We start from the raw sequence: 26,496 nt of genomic DNA, 5'->3' as shown, positions 1-26,496 counted from the left end.
TTGTTGCAGTCCACAAATAAAATGCTCCTGCTCAATGAGCTTTTCAGAAACATTTTCAATGATCCAAGCACCACTTGTGTTGTGTCCACTATCACTAAGGTATAGATGTCCTGATTAAAAGGCTCTTTATTTATTTATTAAAAGCATTCACTCCTATTCTAAATTATGAGTGATCAGCATACATAGATCACTAATAAGTAGCCATACCATTTTTGTTTCCATTGGCCTATTGTAATTCCTTTCCATTCTAATGAATATTTATTTTCTTTTTTTAACATACAGACCAGGCCTCAAATTCAGTACCTGCCACTTTTGCTCATTGGGTATCACTCTACCAACTGAGATACATCTCCAACCTCTGAATTTTTATCCTCTATAAGCCAATTTCCTATGGACACACATGAACACACAGATTAATATTGTCCTGTGAAAAATATAGCTAAACTGCCTCATTGATTCTCAAGAGAATCTTGAGTATGGTGAACTCTTAAATATCAAAACAAAATGCATAAATGCCAAAACCCTAGAGAGAAGGACAGTAAATAGAACCTGGTATTATTCTTGTCTCCAGAGAGGCTGCCAGCTCTAGTGCTGCTATTAACTGTGATAAACACCAAGTTGGAATTAATAGGAAGATAACAAATACAGCACTTACATAGAGTACAGGGAAGATTGTAGCTCACATACAGCACCAACATGTAAATCATTAAAAGTTGTTTTTAAAATCTAAAAGCATACATACCATTAAACTGAGCAAAATCAATGTAAATGAACAAAAGCTAGAAGCTACTTAAACTATGGAGAAGAGCAATTCCTTTGATATCTCATTAATGATTCCAAAACTTGCAATCCAGATCAAAATTGTTCTAAAAGTATTTATCATCATATTACATGACATAATACTTTAAACATCAGATTATAGAAGACAAATTTATATTGTCTACAGATAAGGACTTAGTAATAAAAATAAAACATTAAATTATAGTACAAAGATACATAGAATATTTACACAGAACTATTAATATGAGTCATATTTATAATCCCTTTATTTAGCACACATTTACTAATAAAAATATACTGTAATAGTTTTGTTTTCTTATGATTTTGATATAATGCAAAAACATCTATATTTATCTATACATACACATATTTATGTGTACATGTGATAGAAGCCAGCCCACAGTATAATTTTAAATAAACATACATGCAGAAATTAAGCTTAGCTTTCATGTAGTTAAAATCTACTAGAAATTATTTTCTAAGTGTTCTAAATGGTATTATTATGATGTTATTCAGTCTGATTGCATAAAGAATAAAAATATTGATAGAAAGGATTATCTGAATATTCTTACCAGCAAACTACAGAGGGTGAGCACAAGGCCAGCTAGGTTAGCTCTGCATTCACTGATAAATTGGGTTGCCATAGCAAGCCTATAGTCAGTGGTTTCTAAGCAACCCAAGACTCCACAGACTGAAGATACTTAGAACTCCACAGATCTTTCATCATCTCTAAAGAATAAATATAAACACACTAAGGTAACAAACTTAATTGAGGATTTCTTGAACAAGAGGAAGAGGTCATTGACCTCCTACAGACACCCATTCCTTCTATTAAATGATGCTAATACCTGTACTGAGAATTCATTTGAAAACTCAGAATTCTAAGTGAATAAAACTGAGTCCAGAAAATTGTTAATATTTATGTTGGACAATAGATATTTGTTGAAGTAGTAAATAAGATGCAATATATAATGTAACTCTCCAGAAATAGTCATCTGCATAATACTAGTACTAACAAAACTTTTTAAAATATATAAAATATACTTTCTATAGCATTATTATCTACTAGGTCATTTTATTCTGTATCAAGTAATTCTCCTTTTTTGGTACTCTATGGTAAAGTAGTAATTACCTGATATTTTATGCTGGAATATTTGATTAAATGGAATTACTATGGCATTACAGATTCTCTAGACTACTGAGTAAAAACATTAATCACTCAACCCACAATTAGAATTGCAAAAGTCTTTGTTCCAAACCAAAGCTATAACTTTTTGAATGAACATGTGGTAGCCTCAACTATTCCAATCCATAAGTATATTTTTCAGTACCCCATTTTCCTTCACTGTGCTCACTCAAGCAAACAATTTCCTTCTCTGGGCTACATCTCATCATTATTTATGATAATCACAACAAAGTTAAGGGTTACAAATACTATTTATTCTTACAAAAGATTGCGTCAAAAATACAAGTCTCAAATAAAAGACCAGTAAGAGGAATGTTATATGATATGTATGTATATATATGCATATATACACAAATTTAGATACTGTTCAATTGCTTTATTGAAAGCAATCTTATACACTGTAAAAGTGGATCTAGTTTCAGTGAGTGCCTTTTATCAAAAAGTATCATTACCATGGAAACTACCTAGGGGACAATTTACAAACTGAAAACTGGTGTTTACTGAATGGTTAATGTTTAGTGTTATTTTACATTCTTTATTGGCTATTACATGAAAGAACTGGGAACACAAGTCAGCACTGCAGTATGATAACAACATTCTCCAACTTCAGCTTGAAGTAAAATAGCAAGATCCTCTATTAAACAAGCCACAGAAGTCACCTGTGGACTAGCACCATGACAGGAATGCCAGCAATGGAGACTGCCTCTGTAGCCTCTATTATTTAATGTTGTCATCCAAAAGCAGAGGAGGACAGATTCTCTCTGTAACATTGGGAAGATAACAACTCTATCTTAAAGTCTTAACACAAGCGAATCCATAGTCATGTTTAGGTAGAATGTGGCTATGCAATTTAACGTTCTTCCTGGAACATACATATCCTTAAGAGTAAACTATTACTACATATGAATATTCCCTTTTTCATATGTTTTTCCCTATTAACTTATCCCTCGATTGTCGCATATACATAGACATCAGTATGTTGGGGGATTTAAATTATTTCAATTATTTTTGTGCTTTTCCTCTTATCACAGTAATATGGACATTACTGGCAAGACCACAGTAAAATTGCTACATCTGACCAGGCATTCTCTTTATTTTCCATCAAAACTCTTATTTCAAAGTTAGAGAGGGAAGGAATACCTGAATGCCTCTAATACACTTTCTAGTTTACTCTTTGAGAGAGGAAAGAAACCCAAGTATACCCTGAAATCTGCAAGAACAAAGCAAAACTTAGATCACAGTAAGGACTTTTAGTATTGCAGGTACTAGTCTTGTCTGCTACTCGTTTAGGTTAAATAACTTTCAGATATGACACAGACATAATTACCAGTTTGATGGCCGATGAAAAAGCTGGTTGGAAGATCACAGGGTAGCACTAATGACTCCGGTATGTTTGCCCTAAGTGCTAGGTCAAACTACTGCTCTATGCTCACAGCTCCACCTCCAAGTATCCAAGAATGGTTTTGGAATTTTGATTGACAGTCCAGTGTGGCAAGTGAGCTCCTAAACCAAAGTCAACTCTTTATTCTGTTCGCTAACCTGTCCAGTTTGAAAATGAGCTGCTCTTTATCCTACTTCTTTCCTTAAAAAAAAAAAAAAGAAACAATTACTCCATGACGTTTAAAAGAACACAGCAGCAGTCTCTCTCTTGGGACGTCCCTGCTTGCTTTCTCATCACAATTCCCTTGGCTGTCTTCATTCTATGTCTCATGCTAGGACTCTAGTCTCATTAATCACATCACTGCACATACATTCTTCCTTGGGATGAGAAATTATACACTGATGGATATTAGGGTTTTGGGAAAGCCCCTGATGAAAACAGATTGGAAAGGGCCCTGTAAACTACAATAGCAGCAGTACTCCGTTGCCATAGAAAAGAAGATGGCCATGTTGTCTGAGAACAGTATTCTCACTATTATGGTATAACAAACAAATTAAAATAAAGAAAATATATTCTAGAAAAATAAGATCACTGAAGATGCTAAAGGAGGATTTTTCCACATAATTTAATGCAGTATCTCTCCCGGGTGAAAAATCAATGGCACGAATACTCAAATTTTCAAACAATATATTAAGTGTATATTTGTCCTGCAATTACTCTACACACTAAACTCTGCCACAAAGAAGAAAATGTGACTGCTACTGTGTGATTTTTTTCTATAATGCTCCTTAATTATTTCTACAAAAACCGCACTGTTCTCTTTCAAAGTGATTTCTTGAAAGGCAGTGACCCTGGTCCAGAGCATGCCTGCATTCTAAAGCTGCTTACCTAACATTTAAAAAAAGACCACAATGTAGTTATATTTATCTCCTCTAGAGATTGGCACAATGAGTATGAATCTTTAAGTTTTCAGTCATAAAGTTTGTGATTTCAAAGTAGTATGAGTTGGGCAGAAATATTTGTGTGATTTAAAAAATGTGCCAAGTGCAGTTTCCCAAAACACAGTTGGAAATGGTTTGCTGAACACCTGTTGGGTTTTCAGCAGTCTGAGGGTTGGTGAACTGCAGTTAGCACTTGAAGTATATCTCAGATGCACTGGCATTTATTGAAACTATTTGTACAAATAAGCCAACCCATAGCTGTATCTTTTGAAACTGTCCTTTAGAAATAGTTTGAAGGCACTCCTTTTCTAGAGACACAGCTTAAACACAGAGAACAAGTCCAATAAAGACTCATGGAGAGAAGATCACAAAGCTTCTTGACTCACAGGGAAGTTCACATTTGCTCAGCTATAAATAGCACTGACTCACAAACCAAGGATTTGGGGGGGTGGGTGCTACTTCAGTGTGTGTTGCATTTCCACTGTGTGTGATGCCTTTCATATTGTTAGAGCACCTTAGGAATTACCTAATTCTGGTTATTTTAACAAAAGATGCTTTAGAAACCCAGGGAGTTAGAAACACTTGTTCTAAATTATCTTAACAGTTATATTAAAAAGCATCAAGCAAAATATCACTTACTTGTTCTCACTATGATTCTATTTCCTGCAATTTTAACCTTTATTTAAACTCCTTTTCCCCCAGATTCTTACCTGATATAAGGAATCTTTGTTATTTTTTAAAAAATGAATGTCATTTTTCTTTGTTCTTCAGTGATGCTACTCAACTTAATAGTAGCTTCCTGGGTAATTTTAGTAATTTACATCTAGTGATTTGCATATAATGTTATTTATATTATATTGCTAGCATGAAGTTAAGATTTTAAAACTTTCAAGTCACACTGCAATATGATTGTTCTAAATTGTATTTTATTTAAAATATTTTTATTTTTAATTTTAATGATGGAATAATATAATAAAATTTCCTTATTACCAGGCTCACGCCTTGTAATCCTGGCTACTTGGAAAGTTGAGATGGAGAAGATCATGCCTCAAAGCCAACCCAGGCAGAAAAGCTTACAAGATCCTTACTTAATCAATAACTGGCTGTAGTTGCATGCATTTGTTATCCTAAGTATGTGGAGGGATGATATCAGGAAGACCATGATTTCAGGCCAGACTCAATAGAAAAAGTCATAAGATTCATCATCACAAAGGGAAGCTGGAAGCTATGGCAAGCAGTAATGGGAAGTCCAATGTAGGAGAATTGTTCAGGTCTCCACGTGGTTGAGAAACTGAGACCTTATTACAAAAGTAACCAGTGAAATGGCTCAAGTATTAGAATACCTGCCTAGAAAACTGGATTTCCTTGGCTCAAACCCTAATATTATTAATAGTTGTAGTAGTACTCATAGTAGTAGGAGTGATGGTGGAAGTAGTAGTGTAAAAGATAAGAAAGGGGTCAATAATTGCTCATATATTCCTCTAGGTCAGATGTCTTAATGAATATTCACATGACTCTAGAAAAAAATAGAAATTAAATATTCTCAGCTATAGATTTATAGAGGAAATAACTCACACAAGGAAAGGTTACATAAATGCAAACATTCCAGATTAGCACAAAACAAGTAACTTTGAATTTATACACCTAGATGGCAAGTAATGTTTAAAATTAAACTTTTAGTTTAAGAATTCTTATTAAAGTATAAGTAAGCCTTTGATTGCTCACATCTAAATACTTTCTTTTTGTCAGAAGAAATCTCTCAGCAAAGATATTTGTCTATGCTACTTTCATGTTTTAGAATTATTTTATATAGATTTCCCAATAATAGCAAATTTATATACAATCATTAAATTATAATGTTAATAAATCTTGGTGATATCTAATTCTGGGTTGAGATAATTTAAAAGATATAGCTAGACCCTGTTAGCTCATATCTCTACTCATATCTAGATACTCAAGGAGCTGAGATTTGAGTATGGTTCAAAACCAGTCAAAGCAGAAAAATCCATGAGATTTTTAACTTCTATTAACCAGCAAAAAGCTGGAAGTGGAGATGTGGCTCAAGTGGTGGCACACCAGCCTTTAACAAAAAGTCAAGCAAGGGAGCAAGGACCTGAGTTCAAGGTCCAGTATCAACACATATTCACATACATACAAACACACAAAGATAGATAAAATAAATCTATACCTAAATGCCAACTCATCAACAAACATACAGGAAAATCATCAAGTAGCACAAACAAGGCTGAAGGTTACAGTACAGTCTAGAAAATGAGGAAATTTTCCAGTGGGGAAAATTTGGAAAGATAAAGAAATGGCAAGCTCCACAGAGAAAATGACACTCCAGCTCTTTTCTCACATATGAGTCAGAGAGAAACTACTAGGCATTATTGGCCAATGCAGAGGAGGAAGAAAGGCAGAGTTCATTTCCTCATCCTTAGAAAATGTAGCAATCTTTATTCCAAGTAAAAAACTCAGGGGGGGGGGAATGCAAAATGCTGTTGTAGTAACCTCAAAATAAGCTAGTAGTTTAATATCATTCATATTCCTAATTCAGGCACTATTAGAAAAGAAATGAATATTCACCTTAGAATTAAAGAGCAATTAGTCTTAAAATGCTGTAGTCAATTTACTTAAAGTTAATTCATCTTTAAGTCTATTAAATGTATCAACTTTACTAGCAGAAAGATGCATAAGTAGAGAATAAAAATTTGTTTCAAAATTATACTTTATGCTGAGTAGAGAAAAACTATTAGTTGCATTTTTATAAGCATTGTAATTTGGTAGCATTTGATCTAAAGACAAATGCACTTAAGTATATTTGACTTGTTACAGAATCCATACCAAATGGAGCTTGAAAATAATGAATAAAGAATTAAAAATATCTATATATAACCTTGGAAACACTGTAATGTTTCTCAACCTGAAATTATTTACCCTAAAATATAAATACCTGAAGTTTATGTTAGTTACAGATTTCTTTGTGTTGTTAATTACATATAGCATAGTTCAAAAGGTCTTAGCATGTCTCTCTGTCTCTTACTATAAATGAAAGCATATCATCTTACTATGAATCTTAGGAGTGATTAAAAAAAACAGTTCTATTCATGCCTAAGGACACAGGAAACCTGAATATGTAAACAATTATTCATAGTAAGTTAGAGTTAAGTGATATTTTCTGATTTAACCGTGTATACTGGTATTAGAACTAGGAAATTGAAAGGGAATACCAAATTTGAGAGACACAGGGTAAAAAAAGACAAACAACTACAAAAGCAATACTTGCAAAACTGTTTGGTGTAAGTGAACTGAACACCTCAGGGGGGAAAGGGGAAGGGGGAGGAGGGAGGGGGTATGAGGGACAAGGTAACAAACAGTACAAGTAATGTATCCAATGCATAACGTATGAAACTGTAACCTCTCTGTACATCAGTTTGATAATAAAAATTTGAAAAAAAATTAAAATAAATAAGAAAAAAATTGCAAGCATAGTTTAAAAAGTATTTTAAATAAAGTTCTATTTTTTTCTTCTCTTGTTCACACTATGCATCTTCTAACATGGGGAGATAGCCTATTGAGTTACAATATGTCATGGAAGTTAGTTTTTAAAAAGGACTGACATTCCTTTTTAATCTTTATTCTTTTCCCTTTAAAAGAGTTTTGAGCATTTCAAGGCCACTCTTTTAAAATATACTCTGTAGATATCACACAAAGAGCTTTCCTGGTTATAGGCACTTGAAGCTCTGCTGATCTTCCCAGAAGCAAAGGCCAGTTTGAGGACAGCCTCTGTCCTCCACATGTAACTCCCTCCCTGGCCTCCAGCCCACAGTTTTTCCTGGAGTCTCTCCTTCTGTTGCTCAATTGGATTGGGTAAGAAGAAGCAAAATCTTGCTCAATGCCATCAAATAAGTATTTCAATGTCATGTCAGCCCAAGACAGGACTTGGATGTCATTTCCCCTGAACTGAACTGAAGTTGTAAATGGAGAGAGAAGTTCAGATGTAAGAGTAATCTCCTAAAATAAGACAACTAGGGAAATATGTATTTACATCAAATTACAAACTTCACCATAGTGGTACCATGTAGCACTTCCTCTTTGGGACTTTTAAGATTAGTGGGTATTTAAAAAGTCTGTCTGCTTATCTTCACAAACCAAATTTCAGATAGATGAGAGTGTTTTGTGGTGTTGTGACTGACTTTTCAAATAAACATAAATGATTCTTCAGATTTTAGAAAATATTTGCTAACATTTACTCTCATGGTGTTTATCAAATATTAAATGTTTAAAATAAATATTATAAATAATTTCTTGCTGTCAAAATGCTAGTTTTTCCCTAGTGTAACCATTGTAAAGCATTAGGCTGTCATGCCACCATAATATCACAACTATTTGCTCACACTGGATATGTGTGGACTGTAGGTATTTAGAGTAACAGAGTTTGAAGACCAAAGACATGTCAGTTGACTTTATATAAGTGGCATATTTGTTTAAGTAAAATACTATATTTCTTTATTGAATCAGAATTCAATATATGAATCAAGTCCGTAGTTCTATCACTTAGGGAAACAACTGTCTATCCTGGAAAATGGAATTGTGAAATAGTAAATTTACTCAAGTCAAAGAAGTTATCCTAGACTGGGCAAAGTGTTTCATTTGTCATGATAAAACTATCGCAAGAAATCATTTTACATTATTTAAATGGAATTTAGTGTCATGATCATAAAAGATTTAAGTAAGCAAAATGCAATTCTGTTTTTATAAATTTCAGTTTTACCTCAAACCTAATTTTTTCTAATGAAAAGATACTGTATATATTTAACACCAAGACATCTCAATATGTTGATCTTTCTCCATTATTTCTGGTTAAAAATCAAGTTATGTCCAGGTGCTGATGGCTCATCTCTATAATCTTAGCTACTCAGAAGGCTGAGACCTGAGGATCAAGGTTTGAAGCCAGCCTGCGCAAAGAAGTCCCTGTGAGACTCATCTCCAATAAACTACTCAGAAAAAGTCAGAAGTGGTGCCATAGTTCAAATGGTAGAGCACTAACCTTGAGCACAAAGAGGCTCACACAGTGCCCAGGCCCAGAGTTCAAGCCCCAAGGTTACCACCTCCCCCGCAAAAATAAAAAATAAAGTAATGATTTTCTCATAATTCACATTGATAGAAGAAAATACAGAAAAAGCATTCCCTGGTCATGGCAGGAATACTTTGTGTTAAATAGCTCTCTTTCCTCTGGTCTGACACATTAGTCTCAGTACAGTGAACACCGTTCTGAGTTCCAATCATTTCCATGAAGTCCTTTTAAATGCTGATGCCTAATCTCTACATACAGCCAATGATACTCAAAGACTCAATACCATGGTGGGCCTCATGTATTTTTTAGATTTGTTCTGAGAAACACTTCTGATCTAAGAATCTCCCATTGATCTGTTGAGTGAAAAGGAAGAAGCAATGTGCTGTTGAGTGAATTTTAACTATCTTTCAAATGCTTATTAAGCACAGTATCGTCAGAACAGTTTTGTAACTCCACTGAATGCATTTCTTCAACTTTCAGATTTATGTCATTTAGGCCAAAAAGAGAAAGAAGAAAATGGGAGGAAACAAAGCTCTCTGTGCCTCAATACTTCACAACATCATCTTATATTACATTATAGAAAAAAAAACACAAAACATGTGGCAGACCTTCAGCTGGAAGAGAGAGAATGTGGAGACTGAAATCCTAAGAGTATGTTCACAAACTTTTATATCCTTAATCTTCTCGAGAAGATTAGTTAAATCTAAGTAGAAGGAAGTGAAATTCTAAGCAAATAAAATGAAGGAATTATATAAAACACTTAGGTGATCACATTAGCACTGCAGCAATATGGTATGAAAAGGGACAGATTAGCCTCCCAAGCCCATACTTGAAACCTCATGTCTATAGATAGAGGGGAAACATTAAGATCCTGAAATAGAACACTTAAATTCTTAAAGCCAGCAGGTACAAAGTACTGAACAAGGAGTTAACAAGGTGATTCTGGTATTTAAAATCATGACCAAGACTTCTGGTGAACATGAGAGAACCCAGGGATTATTCATTTGTATTCAAATCTCCTTAAAATGAAATTTAAAATAATTTACAAAAATGAACAGACATTTGGCTCAAAAATATAGATAATATTAAGTAAAAACAAGTTAATTTTAGAAAGCAAATGGAAAATAGATTAGAAATATTTTATATGAAGCCAGGAAAATCAGAGTCTCACTTGATTTGTATCTTAAAGAAAAGATCTAAGCTCTAGATTTTCTTCATTATTTCTACCCAGTCTCCTTCTACATACTATCCAAACTAAAAACTCTGGACATAATAATAAGAGATTCAGCTAGGTGTATGGAAGACATAATTGTTGAAACAAATTAAACTCTACATACTATATGCTTCTCCATTCCATTTCCAAAATTCTGGCAAGCAAGTGATTGTAGAATCTAACTGTGGTCAAAGAGAGAGTGCAAGAGGAAACAGCAATTCATAGTATTTTTTAATGTAGGTAAAAGGGGAAAACACCCTGGACATTGATCATGTTACAGAAACACAATCCTGTAAGAATAAAAAAAATATGTCCAGTATATACTTTTAAATTGTTTTGGAGGTTTAACATATTTAAGAAATGAAAATAGGGGCTGGGGATATAGCCTAGTGGCAAGAGTGCCTGCCTCGGATACACGAGGCCCTAGGTTCGATTCCCCAGCACCACATATACAGAAAACGGCCAGAAGCGGCGCTGTGGCTCAAGTGGCAGAGTGCTAGCCTTGAGCGGGAAGAAGCCAGGGACAGTGCTCAGGCCCTGAGTCCAAGGCCTAGGACTGGCCAAAAAAAAAAAAACAAAAAGAAATGAAAATAATAATAGCTAGCCTCATATTAGTAGTATCATTTTAATATATGGTGAATATAAAAATTAAAAGATAATTTACAGTTTTGGTATAAAGTTTTGGAAATATGGAATTCTGCTTTTCCACCATTTATGAGCTCAGAGTAGCTGCATTTCAATTTTCTCTGACTATTGATGAGGTGATACATTTTTGTGTAAGTCTACATTTACTATCTATAGTTTTAAATACAAATGGAAAACTGTCAGTCATTTGAGGACTTGTAAGACAAAATTTAAAAACAAGCAAACAATTAGTGAAAATGAGCAGAAAAAAAGCAGTGTTTTAAAAACTAATATTTATGCTTCCTCCTGTAACCAACACTGGTAATTAATGAAGAGAATAAGACAGGGAGGATTATAACAACAAGACCGGCCTAAGATAGACAGATGAAGTGAGTAAGGGTGAGAAAAGGAAATTGTAATATTCAATGCATATATGTGAAAATGGAATTAAGAAACTTGAGTGCATGGGTGGGGCTGGGAGAGATGTAGACAAATGATAAAAGGGGTGACATTGATCAACATGTCTTGTGGGCATAGAATGACATGTTGAATTGTAAACCCATTGTACAACTATGAAACCATAGTAACCAAAGTTGAAAGGCAGCAATACAAAAAATTTAAACAATGATTGTAGAAATAATCGCGTACAACCAACTTACGTATGAAGGGATTTCCAAAGAAAAGGAAATAAAACTCAAACCACAATGATGAAATAAGGATAGAATATATAATATTGTCTAAAACTAGCAGAGATATAAGCTATTAGAGTACATGGAGCTACCTATCATTTACTCAAAGGACTAAAAGGCCACACACTGTGGTCAAATTTGCATCTTCAGAAAATTGTAGGGGCTGACAAATAAGAAGAAGTAAGGCACATTATAATCCCAGCACTCACGAGGCTGAGACCAACCTAGACAGCATAGCAAGACTCAGTCTCATTAAAAAAAAAAATTAACTAAGGAAGGAAGAAATGTAGGAAAGAAGAAAGGCAGAAATATTGGAAGGAAGGAAAGAAGGTAGGAAAGATAGAAGAAAGGAAAGGAATGGAAAGGAACAGAACGGAATGGAACGGAAAGGAACGGAAAGGGAGGGAGGGAGGGAGGGGGGAGGGAGGGAGGGAGGGAGGGAAGGAAGGAAGGAAGGAAGGAAGGAAGGAAGGAAGGAAGGAAGGAAGGAAGGAAGGAAGGAAGGAAGGAAGGTGATAGTAAGAAAAGGGAGGAGAGGACAAGAAGAGCAAGAGACAACAAAGAGAAGAAACGTGGAAGGGAAGGGTATGGAGGAAAGGAAAAGGGGAAAGGGTAATGAAAGGAGAGAAGATAGAAGAAGAGACAAGAGAGGGGAAAAGGAAAATTGAAGAAAAAATAAGTAGATCTCAAAAGACTGCTCAAGATTAATGCCACGCTCAAAGAAATGTTTCATATGTTAAAAATCAAAACACTTCCAAGCACTACTGAGAATTTAGAAGTGAATCAAGCAATCACTTCAAAAGTTTGAGGTAATATGTAATTTCCGTCTTTTATTCTTTATACACTCAAATCTTCAAGAATACAACCAAACTTTCAAGAGTATTAAGTAATAAAGTTCCCAGAATATAAATGCCACCAAAATAAGGATGTGAACTAATGAATCAGGAGACAGAGGACAAAAGACATAGCTTATCTGACAACTGGGAGCCAAAAGGGAATTTCCAAAAGGAGGTTGAAAGGAAGTTTCGGGGTAAAAATCATGTAAGAGAGTAAGAAAAAATCCAGGTGCCTATAGCTCAGGCCTGTAATCCTAACTACTCAGAAGGCTGAGACCTGAGTGTCTTGGTTCAAAGCCAGCCTGAGAAGAAAAGTCCATGTGAGATTCTTATCTAAAATTAACCACTCAAATATCGGAAGAAGCATTGTGGCTCAGGTGGTAGGATGCTAGCCTTGAGCACAAAGAGTCTCAGGGCACTGAGTTCAACCCTCACAACTGACAAGAAAGGGGGAGGGGGAGGGGGAGGGGAGGGAGAGGGGGAGGGGAGGGGAGGGGGAGGGGAGGGGAGGGGGAGGGGGAGGGGGGGAGGAGGAGGAGGAGGAGGAGGAGGAGGAGGAGGAGGAGGAAGGAGGAGGAGGAGGAAGGAGGAGGAGGAGGAGGAGGGAGGAGAAGGAGGAGGAAGGAGGAGGAGGAGGAGGAGGAAGGAGGAGGAGGAGGAGGAGGAGCCCACCAAGAAAACAGAATTTTTGGAATAATATAAATAATCAGTAGTACAAATATCTGTTCAATCTGTTCATTAGGTTAAAGCCATAGAAGTAAATGTGAAGTGATTGTGGAAATGGGATAGCATTGAATGTAGCAGCAGACAAGCTAAATTCTTCTCTTCCATTTGAAAATATAAAAGAATAATAGTGAAAGTGAATTTGAAAAGTCAAAGAGTTCTAACATAATTGTTTCTAGAAAGAGTTTAAAGTATTTTGTCCTTCAAATAGATAAGAGGAATGGGAAGGTGTGGAAATTAAAACAATTTTCTTTATAAAAAAAAGGATATTAACATTTCCTGATAACCAAATATACCTTTAAATAAGATTATGTTGGAATGAGCTGTAGTGGAAAACTTACCAAACCTTTATTTTCCCGTACTATAATCTAGCCTCCATGCTAGTGACTCTTCTTTGTCACCTCTAGTTTCTTACAAAATTTTTCTGCAAACTTGTCTTCTTAGGAGCCAGCTCTACTTTCTACTTAATTGAAAATATTGAGTCTTCATGCTATTTACTTCAAACCTCTCTACAACAATCTCCTTGCAAGTCAGATCTCCCTTTCTTTTTGATATTGTTTTCTTTTTTTAATGCCTTGAATATTTTTTAATTTTTTATTAAATTTTATTGACAAGGTGATGTACAGAGGGGTTCTAGTTACATAATAAGGTAGTGAGTACATTTCTTGTCATATTTTTACACCCTCCCTCATTTTTCTTTCCCTTCCTTAGTTCAGATAAGCATATATACAATATCCAGTGTACCAAAATCATACACAGTGGACCACAGGGGGTACGCCTAGGGAAATTCACCTAGTACATTAAACAAAATGACAACATAAAATCCTCCTGTTTTTATCTCTTCAAGTTTATTTTGCCTAGCCTCATCTTATATAATCATATGTATGAAGCTGTTGAGCTATTGTGATCCTCTGATAGATCTATCCTAGACCTTTATATTTTTATTTAGTAATTGTTTGGTTTTAGGAAAATAACATAAAGTCGCTGACCAAAGAATGTGGAAATACCACTTAAAAAGAAGTTTGTTATTTTACAGACACGATATCTACTGCCCCCCCCTCAACCAACCACATTGATATCCTTTTCTTAAAGAAAGAATTGAGGTCAACCACTTCAGATGTGGTTTTGAACTTTCTGGTTTGTTTGCGATTGGGCTCTTACCAAATTCAGATCACATAAAATACTAACTTCTGTGGCATGAATTAATTTCCCTACAGTGAGAAATTGATCATATTATTGAGAAGTTAACTCTTTTTAGAATATGATATTAACTATAGCTAGAAATAGCTAGGCAGAGGTGGCTCTTGCCTGTAATCATAGTAACTCATATCAAAGCCAATCCAGGCAGAAAAGTCCAAGAGAGCCCATATCCCTTCTTTACCAATTACAGTGTTAGCCTCAGTCTGGCCTTCCCTCCTCTTGGAAAAGATTATGACATTTACAGAATTGGATTTTGCCTTCTGCCTCTGCTTTCTTCAACTCTATATCCCCAATTTTAAAGCCCAGATGCTATAAAGCATTATAATACAGTTTTGAATCATAAGTGAATTCCAAAACATGTACAGAGTTAATCCTCCAATGCAGTCTTGTTCAAGGTGAGGCTTTTGAAATGTGTTTGGACCTTTAGAGCTCTAATCTTTTGAATGGATAATCTCATTGAAGTGTTCAAAATCTAGTTGGTTACTGGAAAGTAGTGGAAACTTTAGGGGGCAAAGTCTAGTTGGAAGAAGTAGGTGATTTGGGGCCCTGCCTTAAAGGGGTTATTTTGTCTGGGTTTCTGTCTTTCTGTCTCTCTTCGTTCTTCCTGGCTACCATAACATCAGCAGCTGTGCTTCCCAATGTACTCTCTACCATGATGTTCTACTGCATCTTAGAACCCAATGGAACCAGAACCAATAGAACCAAGTGACCATGAACTAAAACATGGGAAACCACGAGTCAGATGAAATATTTTCTGCTTTAAGTTCATTTTTGTATGTGTTTTATCACAGAGACAGTGTTGACACATCTTATTATCATGTCATCCCCAGGTTCTTTGTCCATCAGTATGGAGGAAAAGAACAGGGTGAGATGAAAGGTAAATCACATCAGGGGAAAATGTCATTGGCTGAATGGTCACGAAGCATCCAACAGCAGGTGAAAGTTCTGCTTTGAGCGAAGTCATAGAGGAGTTTTGCCAGGTAGCAAGAGTGAGCATAGCCTTTGGGGTTGTTATGTTCGCTGATTTTTGTTTTCAGTACTACCATTCTCAGCCTAGTCTTATTTAATCAGCTGTCATACTGTGCTGTGTGCTTTGAGATAACATTCTTGATATCATTTCCACAATTTATTTGCCAGTCAGACCTTGTTTCCCAAGAGATGGAAGCTTTTAAAACTAAATTCAACTCTGAGCTTTGTTCTCTCCTCATGGTACATGCCCTTCCCTAATCTTACCTTGACCTCAACCCTTTGCCTACATAGCAAGCACCATCTGGACAGTCATGACAGCAACCTGAGCCACATTCCAATCTGTCTCCCTTCACTGTAAGATTAACACTTGCACACAGGCAAATTCTACCTCAAATATGTTTGCTCTTGTTTTTATGTTCTAGTTTTAGAACTATTACTTCCCCTAGTAAAACTCTTTCTAGTTGTTGAAATTTGAAATGTTAGTGCCAAATTTGATTCTCTTTTGAATTCATTTCCTATAATAACTTAAACCATTAGCTCAGTTTTTCACTTATTTATGCTTTTACTCCCCTAGTGACATTGGCAAATATTTATTTTTATTTATTTATTTTATCTATAAACCTTTCAAGGAAATAAAATAATTCTCTAAGTGACCTTATTCAGAGATTTTAACTAGGATTAAAATTCCATAAATTAATTTAAGTGAGATTAAATGTAGAATCAATTAAATGCTATAATAAGCTCCCCATTTGAGCATAAAATGTACATCAAAGAACAAAATAAAAGGGCATGTTGAAAAAGTTTGGATATTTTCAAGTCAAGTTATAATGTCAACTTCTAGAACTTGAACAGTAGGCAGAGATATACATGGGAGCCATGAAATGAATATTTTAGTTTCTTTAACATACATATTATAGTTTAAAGCATAAAAATAGATAAGATCCCATAGGAAGTGAAAGGGGGGCCTAGTGAAGCTGCAGGAATGGAAACTGAAGAATGGCAATTTAATTGAGGCAAGGGAATATAAGCTCACATAACTTCTATGAGTTCCAGAGTACTCTCTGTGTAAAAGTCTGTGGACTTCAGTTTGACTATGATAATATTACTTCTACTACTTGCATATTTTGCTGCAAAAGAGAATGTAGATGTTGTGAGAGTAGCTGAAAGGAGATTTCCATCTCTAAACACCAGGAAAGAAGTCTAGCTTCATAGCTGATGCTTTGCCATGGTAAACAATTATTAAGCAATTTTCTTTTCCCACAAAAGCCCATTCAGATAGTTTCAATTGCTTGCTTTTATTTATTCTTACAGGATTTCAGTTTCTGGAATTCTATCCCTGTTACTATGTACAGAAGTTCTGCATGGGAGCTAAGGGGAAAGAAAAATAGCATCTTGGGTACTCAAGAGGAATGTTAATGGATAGAGATGATATTGGGATTATCATAGTAAAACTTCTGTTTGCCTCTTAAGGTAGCATTTGCTCTGCCCCTTGCTTAATACTGAATTTCCTTACTATAAATGTTAGAAATAGATGTTTAAATTATATTAGAGTAGGATACAATACAAGTGTGCAACAAGGAGATGCTTTAGAAAAGTGCAGAGGAAAAAAAAACCAACATTCCTGGGTTCTTAATGTGATCACAAGGAAGAATGAGATAGAAAACCAAAAACAGATGATGGTTGTACCTATACCACCAGTTAGCTACCACCTCCCAGTCCCAGAAAAGGAGAAGAGAATGTGAGTATTCTGGAGAGGACAGCTAGTGTATACACTGGGAAGGCTCACAAAGTAAAAAGGAGATAAACCACAACCCATAAATGGAGGAATTGCAAATCCTCAACACGAGCAATGGACCAAGAGTGGAACCGACTGAACATTTCTCTCTTATTTAATCCAGAACACAGAAGATGCATTAATGAAATCTAGCAGAAGAGATACTGAAGGAAGATCATCAAAGTTTTCATGTCATTAAGGAAAAGGACTAAGCTATCAATGAGATCTTGGGTGAAGTAAAGTAGTTTTACAGAATGAGATGCTAAGAAATTCTCAGTTTCTGAAGAGTCATAATTAGAATAATGTAAATGGTCAAATAGTTCTTTGAAACTAAGTTTATAGCTAGTTTTGTAAGCAGATTATCTGTATTACATCATGAAACAGAAAAACAAAAATACCAATCATTTAAAACAAAACAAACAAACAAAAACCAAACATGGGAAAAGCAGGGATGATAACATGATAAACACTCCCTAAGTCTCTGTTTCAGGATTTTCTACACCAAAAAATGTTGTGGATCTATACATTTTAATGTAGAGGTCTTTTACCTTGGGGTTATTATTAAAAGAACAATAATGCCAGGAGCTAGCAGCTCAGCCTAAATCTATCTATTCAGGAGGCTGATATCTGAGGATGGAAATTCATAGCCAATCCAGGCAAAAAAGTTCATGAGGTCCTTGTCTCCACCCAGGCGACGAGGAGGAGGAGGAGGAGGAGGAGGAGGAGGAGGAGGAGGAGGAGGAGGAGGAGGAGGAGGAGGAGGAGGAGGAGGAGGAGGAGGAGGAGGAGGAGGAGGAGGAGGAGGAGGAGGAGGAGGAGGAGGAGGAGGAGGAGGAGGAGGAGGAGGAGGAGGAGGAGGAGGAGGAGGAGGAGGAGGAGGAGGAGGAGGAGGAGGAGGAGGAGGAGGAGGAGGAGGAGGAGGAGGAGGAGGAGGAGGAGGAGGAGGAGGAGGAGGAGGAGGAGGAGGAGGAGGAGGAGGAGGAGGAGGAGGAGGAGGAGGAGGAGGAGGAGGAGGAGGAGGAGGAGGAGGAGGAGGAGGAGGAGGAGGAGGAGGAGGAGGAGGAGGAGGAGGAGGAGGAGGAGGAGGAGGAGGAGGAGGAGGAGGAGGAGGAGGAGGAGGAGGAGATTTAAAAATTATTTTAAAAAATGAAAACTTTTCTTTAAAATTGTGGTTATAATCCTTGTTAGAAAGTGAACATCTGGGATTGGGAAAGATTTTGATGTATTGTTTTATTTTTGTCTGTTGTTTTTTGTTTTGCCAGTCCTGAGGCTTGAACTTAGGGCTTAAGCACTATCCCTGAGGTTCTTTTGCTCAAGGCTAGCATGCCACCATTTAAGCCACAGCAGTACTTCTGGCCTTTTCTGTTTATATGGTGCTGAGGAATCGAACCCAAGGCTTCATGCATGCTAGGCGAGGACAGTACCTATCACTAAAACACATTCTCAGCCACAAGTTTGATTTTTGTTTTTCTATTTTTATCAAAAGCTTTTATGGTACATGAACAATATTGAGAACAACAACTTGTATAAAGATAATGGGTCCTTATAAATGTTTGGCATGACATTTGTTCCTATTAGTGTTCTCTGTAACCTGCACCAGTGATACAAAATAGTTCCTAATTAAAGGTTTGAGTAGTGTGTCAATAGTACATGAATTTTAAAGACAGCAACTGCACCAGATACTAACTAATGTTTTAGCATCCAACTGTAAAGAGTACTTTGCTTCTTAGCCATTTGTATGTTCTCTACAATGAAACTATACTCCGGGTTCAATGCAATGAAAACACTGTCCCAAATAAACTTATTTTTATGACTTTGTTTCTAAACTTCCCAGAGAAACATACAAGTAAATTTTACAAGGGCTTCTGCTATATTTAAAATAAAGTAATCATGAAGTTCCAGAAGACACCAAACAATCTTCCAAGTAAACTTTAAGCAGATTGAAATGTTCTTAATTAAATCATGTCTTACAACATGCTGCTTGTATTTTTTTCCAGATTGGCAATTGCTATGTAAAACCTGGTCAGACAGACTGATCTTAAACTGAGATTACAGATGTGAAGCACAACACCTGGAATAATATTCTATTTTATTTTCCAAAACTTACAACAGGAGAAGTATACGATTTGTAGAACTTGATGAGAAGAAACACTAAATAAGAGATGAGAGAAATAATGACAATAATCTTAAAAAACTGTCCTTATTCCCCTTGTAAGTTTGTGGAGCACTGAGGGGCAAACAATCTTTCCCTAGCATAGTACACTCTGAAGTCCTTGGTGAGTGCAGCCAATATGCCTGTGTCCTCTCTATAATACTCGCCAATTTTCTGTCACTTCCCCTTTCATGATAATGTTTGTGTGGTAAAGGTCTCTGTGTATACTGAAATCATCTCCAACTATTTACTAGGACACTTGTAAGCATTTAACTAGAATTGTTACTTATTCTCCACATGGCTTCAAGTGTCAGAAGACACAGTAAACCTACCTTATCTCTCTCCACAAAGAATAATTTGGAAAGCTTATTGTGAATCTCGTGGCATAATAATAACCTTTTGTTAAAGTTTCCAGTGACTTAGCCAATTTTTGTATTTCTACATACAACACACAATAAAAGTAGTTACTTACTATATTGCTTTTATACTCCCTACGTGCTTACAGCTTTAGACCATTTCCTCTGCCTGTTGAATAGCTTAATGTTCGTGATTTGAAAAAACACTTTTGATGAGATCTTACTCAGGATCCCAGACAGACACCTGGCATGGAAATTTCTCCTGGCATCCCCCTGCTTTGCCTGGAGCCCCTGTGGCCCACATTCTGAACTACTCCATTTTGAATGTGAGGAAGAGGTGACATACACTACAGCCTTTAAGGAAAAAAAAAATGAACAATCAACCCACCATTTTCTCCTTTTCATTCATGTTGCAGTATTTCTTTTTATTTCTTTGGTTTTCATTTAACTTTATTTTATTGTAGAGCTGATAGTGTTGGAGGAATATCAATACCAAATTTCAAACTCTATTATAAACTGTGGTTATAGAAACAGATTGTTTCCGACACATGAACAGGCTTGAAGACCAATGGGATAGAATTGAAGACTCAGAAATGACTCCACAGACCTATGGCCATGTAATCTTTGGCAATGGAGCCAAAATTATCAGATGGAAGAAATGTAGACTCTTCAACAGGCTAGACACACATAGAAAAATACATATCACCCTGCATAGAGTAAACTCCAAATGGATCAAAGACCTCGAGGTAGAAGCAGATACTCTGAAAATACTACAAGAAGGGATAAGGGATACACTAACCCTCCTTAGCACATGTCAAAACTTCCTAAATAAAGTTCCAGAAACAGAACAAATCAAAGAAAGGCTGGAGTAATAAGAGTGCATTAAACTGCAGAGCTTCTGCATGGCAAAGGACATAGCTAGCAAGATAAATAGAAAGCCACAGACTAGGAGAAGCTCTTCACTAGGTATTTTAAGGACAGATGTCTCATATTAAAAATATGCTTAGAGCTCGAAACACTAACTCCCCCATAACAAATTCTCAAAGAAAGAAACACCCCCTTAGTAAGTGAGCTAAAAAGTTAAGAGACTTCTTTGGAGAGGAAATACATTGGGTGATATTCAAGTGTAAACAAATGTATTAACTAAAATACAGTATGCTCACAAGAGAACTCCAATACTGATATTCACTAGAAAGGCAAATTTGACCTTAAGCCAAATAAACACGATTGAGTATTAAAAGGAGTGAGGTGGGATTAAGGGGAGATTGGTGAACAAATGAAAAGGAAAAAATGGGGAGAATGCAGTAAAAAAAATTCAATGTATAAGAAGAATGATGAACTGGATGAGAAGGAGAGGCATGGTAAGAAAATTGAAAGGGGTGATGTTGCTCAAGGTGCATTGTATTCATAAACTACGTTGTTAAATGCCAACTCCTTTGTACAGCTACTTGAAAGTAATGAAAATTTGAAGAATTAAAAATACATTTTCACTAACTTTGAAAAAAATAGTCAATAGACACATGAAGAAGTGCTCAATCTCTGGCCCTAAAAGAAATACAAACCAAACTACATTGAGATTCTACCTCATTACAGTAAGAATGGCCATTATCAAGAAGACAAATAATAACAGATTCTGGTGGGAATGTGGCCAAAAGGGAATAGTACTACCCTGTTTGTGGGAATGTAAAATGGTTCAATCACTCTGGCAAACAGTACAGAGGTTCCACAGTTGTTTTTTCTCCCAGTTTCAAATGGTTATACAAGAAGGCTGCAATTTCACATGTCCATTTACGTGTTCAGTGCTTCTCAGGGTCACCTTCCCATCCCTCTCCTTATTCCCTCTTCTTCCTCCCTCCCAGACTTGTCACATTTTTCTAGTTCCTTTATCACATAAGTCATTAAATATTCTGACTGTATTTCCACCATTCCCTTTTGTCAAATTTTGGTGAATTAAAAAAATATTTTGATGCCAATACCAAGCTGTTTTTATTACTATAGCTTTATAATACAGCTTGAATTGGGTATTGTAATTCCTCCAGCACCGTTCTTTATGCTTAGGATTGTTTTTTGCTATTCTAGGTCTTTTATTGTTCCATATGAATTTCTGGATTGCTTCCTCTATTTCATAAAGAAATGATGTTGGGATATTGAAGGGTATTGCATTGAATTTGTAGATAGCCTTTGGGAATATTGCCATTTTGATTATATTAATCCTCCCCATCCAGGAGCATGGGAGGTTTTTCCATTTCCTTAGTTCTGCCTTAATTTCATTTTTCATGTTTTTAAAGTTCTCATCGTAGAGGTCTTTCACTTTTTGGTTAAGGTTTATTCCTAGGTATTTTATGTTTTCTGAAGCTATTGCAAAAGAAGTTGCTTTCCTGATTTCAGCCTCAGTCTTTGGGTCGTTAGCATAGAGAAGGGCTGTTGATTTTTGAGGGTTTATTTTATATCCTGCAAATTTGCCAAAGTTTTGGATGAGCTCTAGTAGCTTGGGAGTAGAGTCTATGGGGTTCTTTAGGTATAGGATCATGTCATCTGCGAAGAGAGAAAGTTTAACTTCATCTTTTCCTATTTGGATCCCCTTTATATTTTCTTCTTGCCTAATTGCTCTGGCTAGGAATTCTAGTACTATGTTGAAGAGAAGGGGAGAGAGTAGACATCCCTATCTTGTTCCTGATTTTAAAGGGAATGGCTTTAGTCTTTCACCATTTAGAGTTATGCTTGCTGTTGGTTTGTCATAAACTGCCTTGATTACATTCAGGAATGTTCCCTGGAATCCAAGCGGAACAGGCCTGAAGACCAATGGAACAGAATTGAAGACCCAGAAATGAAGCCACAGAACTATGCCTACTTAATCTTTGATAAAGGAGCTAAAATGATAGTCTGGAAGAAAGATAGCCTCTTTAACAAATGGTGCTGGCAAAACTGGTTCAACACGTGCAACAAACTAAAACTAGATCCTTATATATCACCCTGCACCAAAATCAATTTCAAATGAATCAAAGATCTCGAAATCAAAAACAGACACCCTGAAAACACTAAAGGAAGGAATAGGAGAAACACTGGGCTCCTTGGCACTGGATGGAACTTCCTCAACAAAGACCAAAAAGGCTAGAAATCAAAGAAAGGTTGGACAAATGGGACTACAGAGGATCACAGGAGCCCAGTAGCTATACTCTTATGAACACATAAGATAATCCTAAGTGAAATGAACTCCATGTTATGGAAACGATTGTTATATCACAGTTGTAAATACTCTAAATGTGCCATATGTAACTGTAGCCTCTATCATTGATGATATTCCTGTATCACCTTCCTGTGGTTGTACCTACACTATCTCTGTATCTTATCTGACTATATTGAAAACCGTGTATACTGGTATTAGAACCATGAAATTGGAAGGTGTTGGGGTCAGCTGTGCCTTTAAGGGGCCACTGCTGACCTTGGCCTGTCCCTCCCCTTCCTCCTTTGGCAGGAAGAGTAGGCCCTGTTCCTGGGGCAGCACGTGTGTAATGGAGGACACCCCAGAAGCCCAAGCCTTAGGGGGCTGGGCCTACGCCCCCAAAGGAGGTCCCCTGACATCACTTGATGGACAGCCCTTTGTGACCAATCTGCAAACCCTCTCTTGTGCCCGCCCTTGGGGGTATATCTGGGGGGCTCCTCATTTGAATAAACAGAAGCCCTAGAGGTTTTCTCAAGATCTCATGCGCTTGTGTCTTCCTTGGGCTGGCGAGCATGGAGGTCTCGCACTCACACGCGACCCAAGGCTAAATCCGGGACCCCACTCCCGCGTCCGATACCCTACCAGCCAGAGGGAGGAGTGAGAGAGTAGGTATGGATCCACCGCAGAATAGATAGATAAGCCCAGGACCCTTCCCCATGTGCTGGGGAGCGATAGAGCTAAGCCTGGCAATTCAACCCTGACAGAAGGGAATACCAAAATCGAGAGACACAGGGTAAAAAAAGACAAACAACTACAAAAGCAATACTTACAAACTGCTTAAAGAAAATGAACTGAACAACTCGGGGGGGGGGGAGGAGGAAGGAAAGGGGGGTAGGGGGGAATAAGGGACGAGGTAACAGTACAAGAAATGTATCCAATGCCTAATGTATGAAATTGTAACCTCCCTGTAATTCAGATTGATAATAAAAATATATATAAAATATTTTGAATATTTGAATGTCATAAATACTAGGTGTACCAGAATAAACTACTTACCTTTCACTCAAAGCAAAATGAGCTCCAGTAATATCAATAGCATAAGATTATTATGCATTTCTTTGCTTCAAGGGAAGCAGTTTATTTCACTGAATTTCATATTCTGCAGCCTTAAAAAGCCTGTGCCTGTCTTTTTGCATTTCCAAGGTTTTACATGTGTGATTTCTATTGTTTTACCTATTTATTTTTCTGACAGCATTCTTCTGGGTTAAAGAACTTATCTTTTACTCCCAGGAGACATTCATTCTTTTTATTATCCTCAAGAGTTAACTTTATTTCTTAAACTCTCAGAACAGTTCATTACAAACACAGTGTCCTTTACAAAAGGATCCAATTTCAAATAAGTAGCAGTTGTGTTGAACATAGTTTAAAAATATTTCTCTTTTTCCTTCTCTCAGGATTATAGGACTTTCATAGTACAGCCATCAAATCCACTTCTATGACTCAAACAAACATAACTGACAAGAATGGTTGTCTGTTTGACTTTATTTAACAGTGATTCTATCTGAATTAAATACTCACAGGGTATCAACATACTGTTTGTACTCTTACAAGAATCAACTGGAATGCTTTCCCCAGAAAATAGTCAAGCACTAAGCAACCATTCTCCAGAGACAAAAGCAGGCAACCTTCTAATGGTAAAGACACCCATCCCTGTGATTCCCACGCTTTTTCAAAATACCATGGAAAGACAGGAAGTTGCTGGGTCTGTGTCCTCAATTTTTTTTCCCCTAAAGAAGCATACCTGCAAGTTCACCTGATGGGGAAGTGACTACTCTAGACTTTTATGCAGTCGTCACTGGTCTTACAGAGACATTTATGAAATATAACCATTAAAAATTCTGCTACATAAAAAATTCTCCCACTACCTCACAAATTATCTATTGCTCACAATAAATTTGCTATATTCACACTAAATCAATTTTATGTGCATAAAAGCCAATTTTTTATTTCTAAGAGTTAAATTACCAACAGGATTTTGTCTTTTGATTATTTCTTTAATATATTTGTTAATATCGACAATAAGCCAAAAACTGTTTTCAGAATCCCAGAAACAAAAGTCATTCAACGTCTAGTCTGGCTTTAAAATTAGTTTTTCCAACCTGGAAAGATAAGAATGAAAGATAAAAATGTAATTGATCAAATTTTTAAACTATCCTTTACAAAAGATTAATATCCTAATATAAAGTAAATGTAAATTTAAAGAAAATATGAAATGAAATTAGGATCTGCCAGATCAATTAAGAAAAAAATATAAATGAAGAAAAAAATTCCAACCAAAATTTCATAAGAACTTTCCTTTTCTTAGTATTGTCTGGACAAAGGCTTGGGACAGACAAATGAAAAATTTCATATGGTGAGTTTAGGAATACATGAAAAAGTAAAATTTAAGAGTTCAAAGTCATTTTTTAAAATCTCTCTTGTTGCTCATTTATAACTACATTAAGAAAGCATGAGTATGCCAGGAAGCATTTATTGCCTAGAGAGTTCAAATTTAATAAGTACTATTTAGTCAATAATAGTACAATAGTTGCACCGATATCAATAGCCACATTCTTAAGCAAAACAAATTCTGCTCACCACCTTCTAGAAGAGCTTGCTTGTTCAGACGTGGGACTTCAAGGCAGGCTTCAGAGGGACTGCTGTAGGAAACACAGAAAGTAAACACATGATTTCTACAGCACTGCAGCTGAGAACTCAGAGAGGAGGCACAGGTCTCAACCATTCATTTATCTTCAAGGTTATCCTGAGAGTCATTGACCTCCTGAACATTCCAACACTTCAGGCTCATGCCTAGCACAGATAAATATAGATTCCTGACACCTTAGCTAAATGAAATGAAAGTTAATTTGAAAAAAAGATCTTAATCAAGTTTGTGCTTCAATTGAGGAAATCAAAACCTTTAATCCTTTTCCTGTTAAAACCTGTTATTCTCCTTAAGATATGGCATGCTTAAGAAACACAGAAATTCAAATGATCAATCATTATGAATACCATTTGCTCTGGTAATAAAGACTCCTTTGGGATTCTCTTTCCTGATAAAATATAAAAGCGACAAAAGAGTAAATGTTGAGTCTTAGTCCACAGCTAGATACTTTCTACACTCATTTTTATAGATGAGCCTAAAATATGCTTATCTTTTTTGTCAATTTTTAGTATATTTTCTCATGTACGTTTTTGGGAATAATTTTGTCATTATTTGTCTACATCAATTATTAAAGCAGAATTTGCTAGTATTCATCAAATAAAATGGTTATTTTTAAGATTTCACAATATTTGTGCAAGGCACAATTGATGTAGAATTAATTTTGTTTAATTTTACCAGTTATCCCATCAATAAAAGTCAACCTGCAAGTTCTGATTAAAGTTATTACT

General features: G+C 36.0%; 1 protein-coding gene across 2 annotated transcripts in view; it reads right to left on the bottom strand.

Annotated features, from left to right (window-relative positions):
- The window catches only part of Cd36 (CD36 molecule), a 74,781-nt gene extending 48,957 nt beyond the window's left edge, over nt 1–25,824 (bottom strand). Inside the window, exon 1 of one of the 2 annotated variants that reach the window (XM_048339909.1) lies at nt 25,702–25,824. The gene's annotated coding sequence lies outside the window, so the exon portion shown is untranslated. Of the gene's footprint in view, nt 1–3,293; nt 3,483–25,701 lie in introns of those variants that run through there. The other variant, XM_048339908.1, reaches the window with a different exon arrangement.
- Between the last annotated feature and the right edge of the window lie 672 nt (nt 25,825–26,496).

Source organism: Perognathus longimembris, chromosome 2 (assembly GCF_023159225.1).
Source record: "Perognathus longimembris pacificus isolate PPM17 chromosome 2, ASM2315922v1, whole genome shotgun sequence".
NCBI classification, from domain to species: Eukaryota; Metazoa; Chordata; class Mammalia; order Rodentia; family Heteromyidae; genus Perognathus; species Perognathus longimembris.
This window is presented reverse-complemented; position numbering and strand designations above follow the sequence as displayed.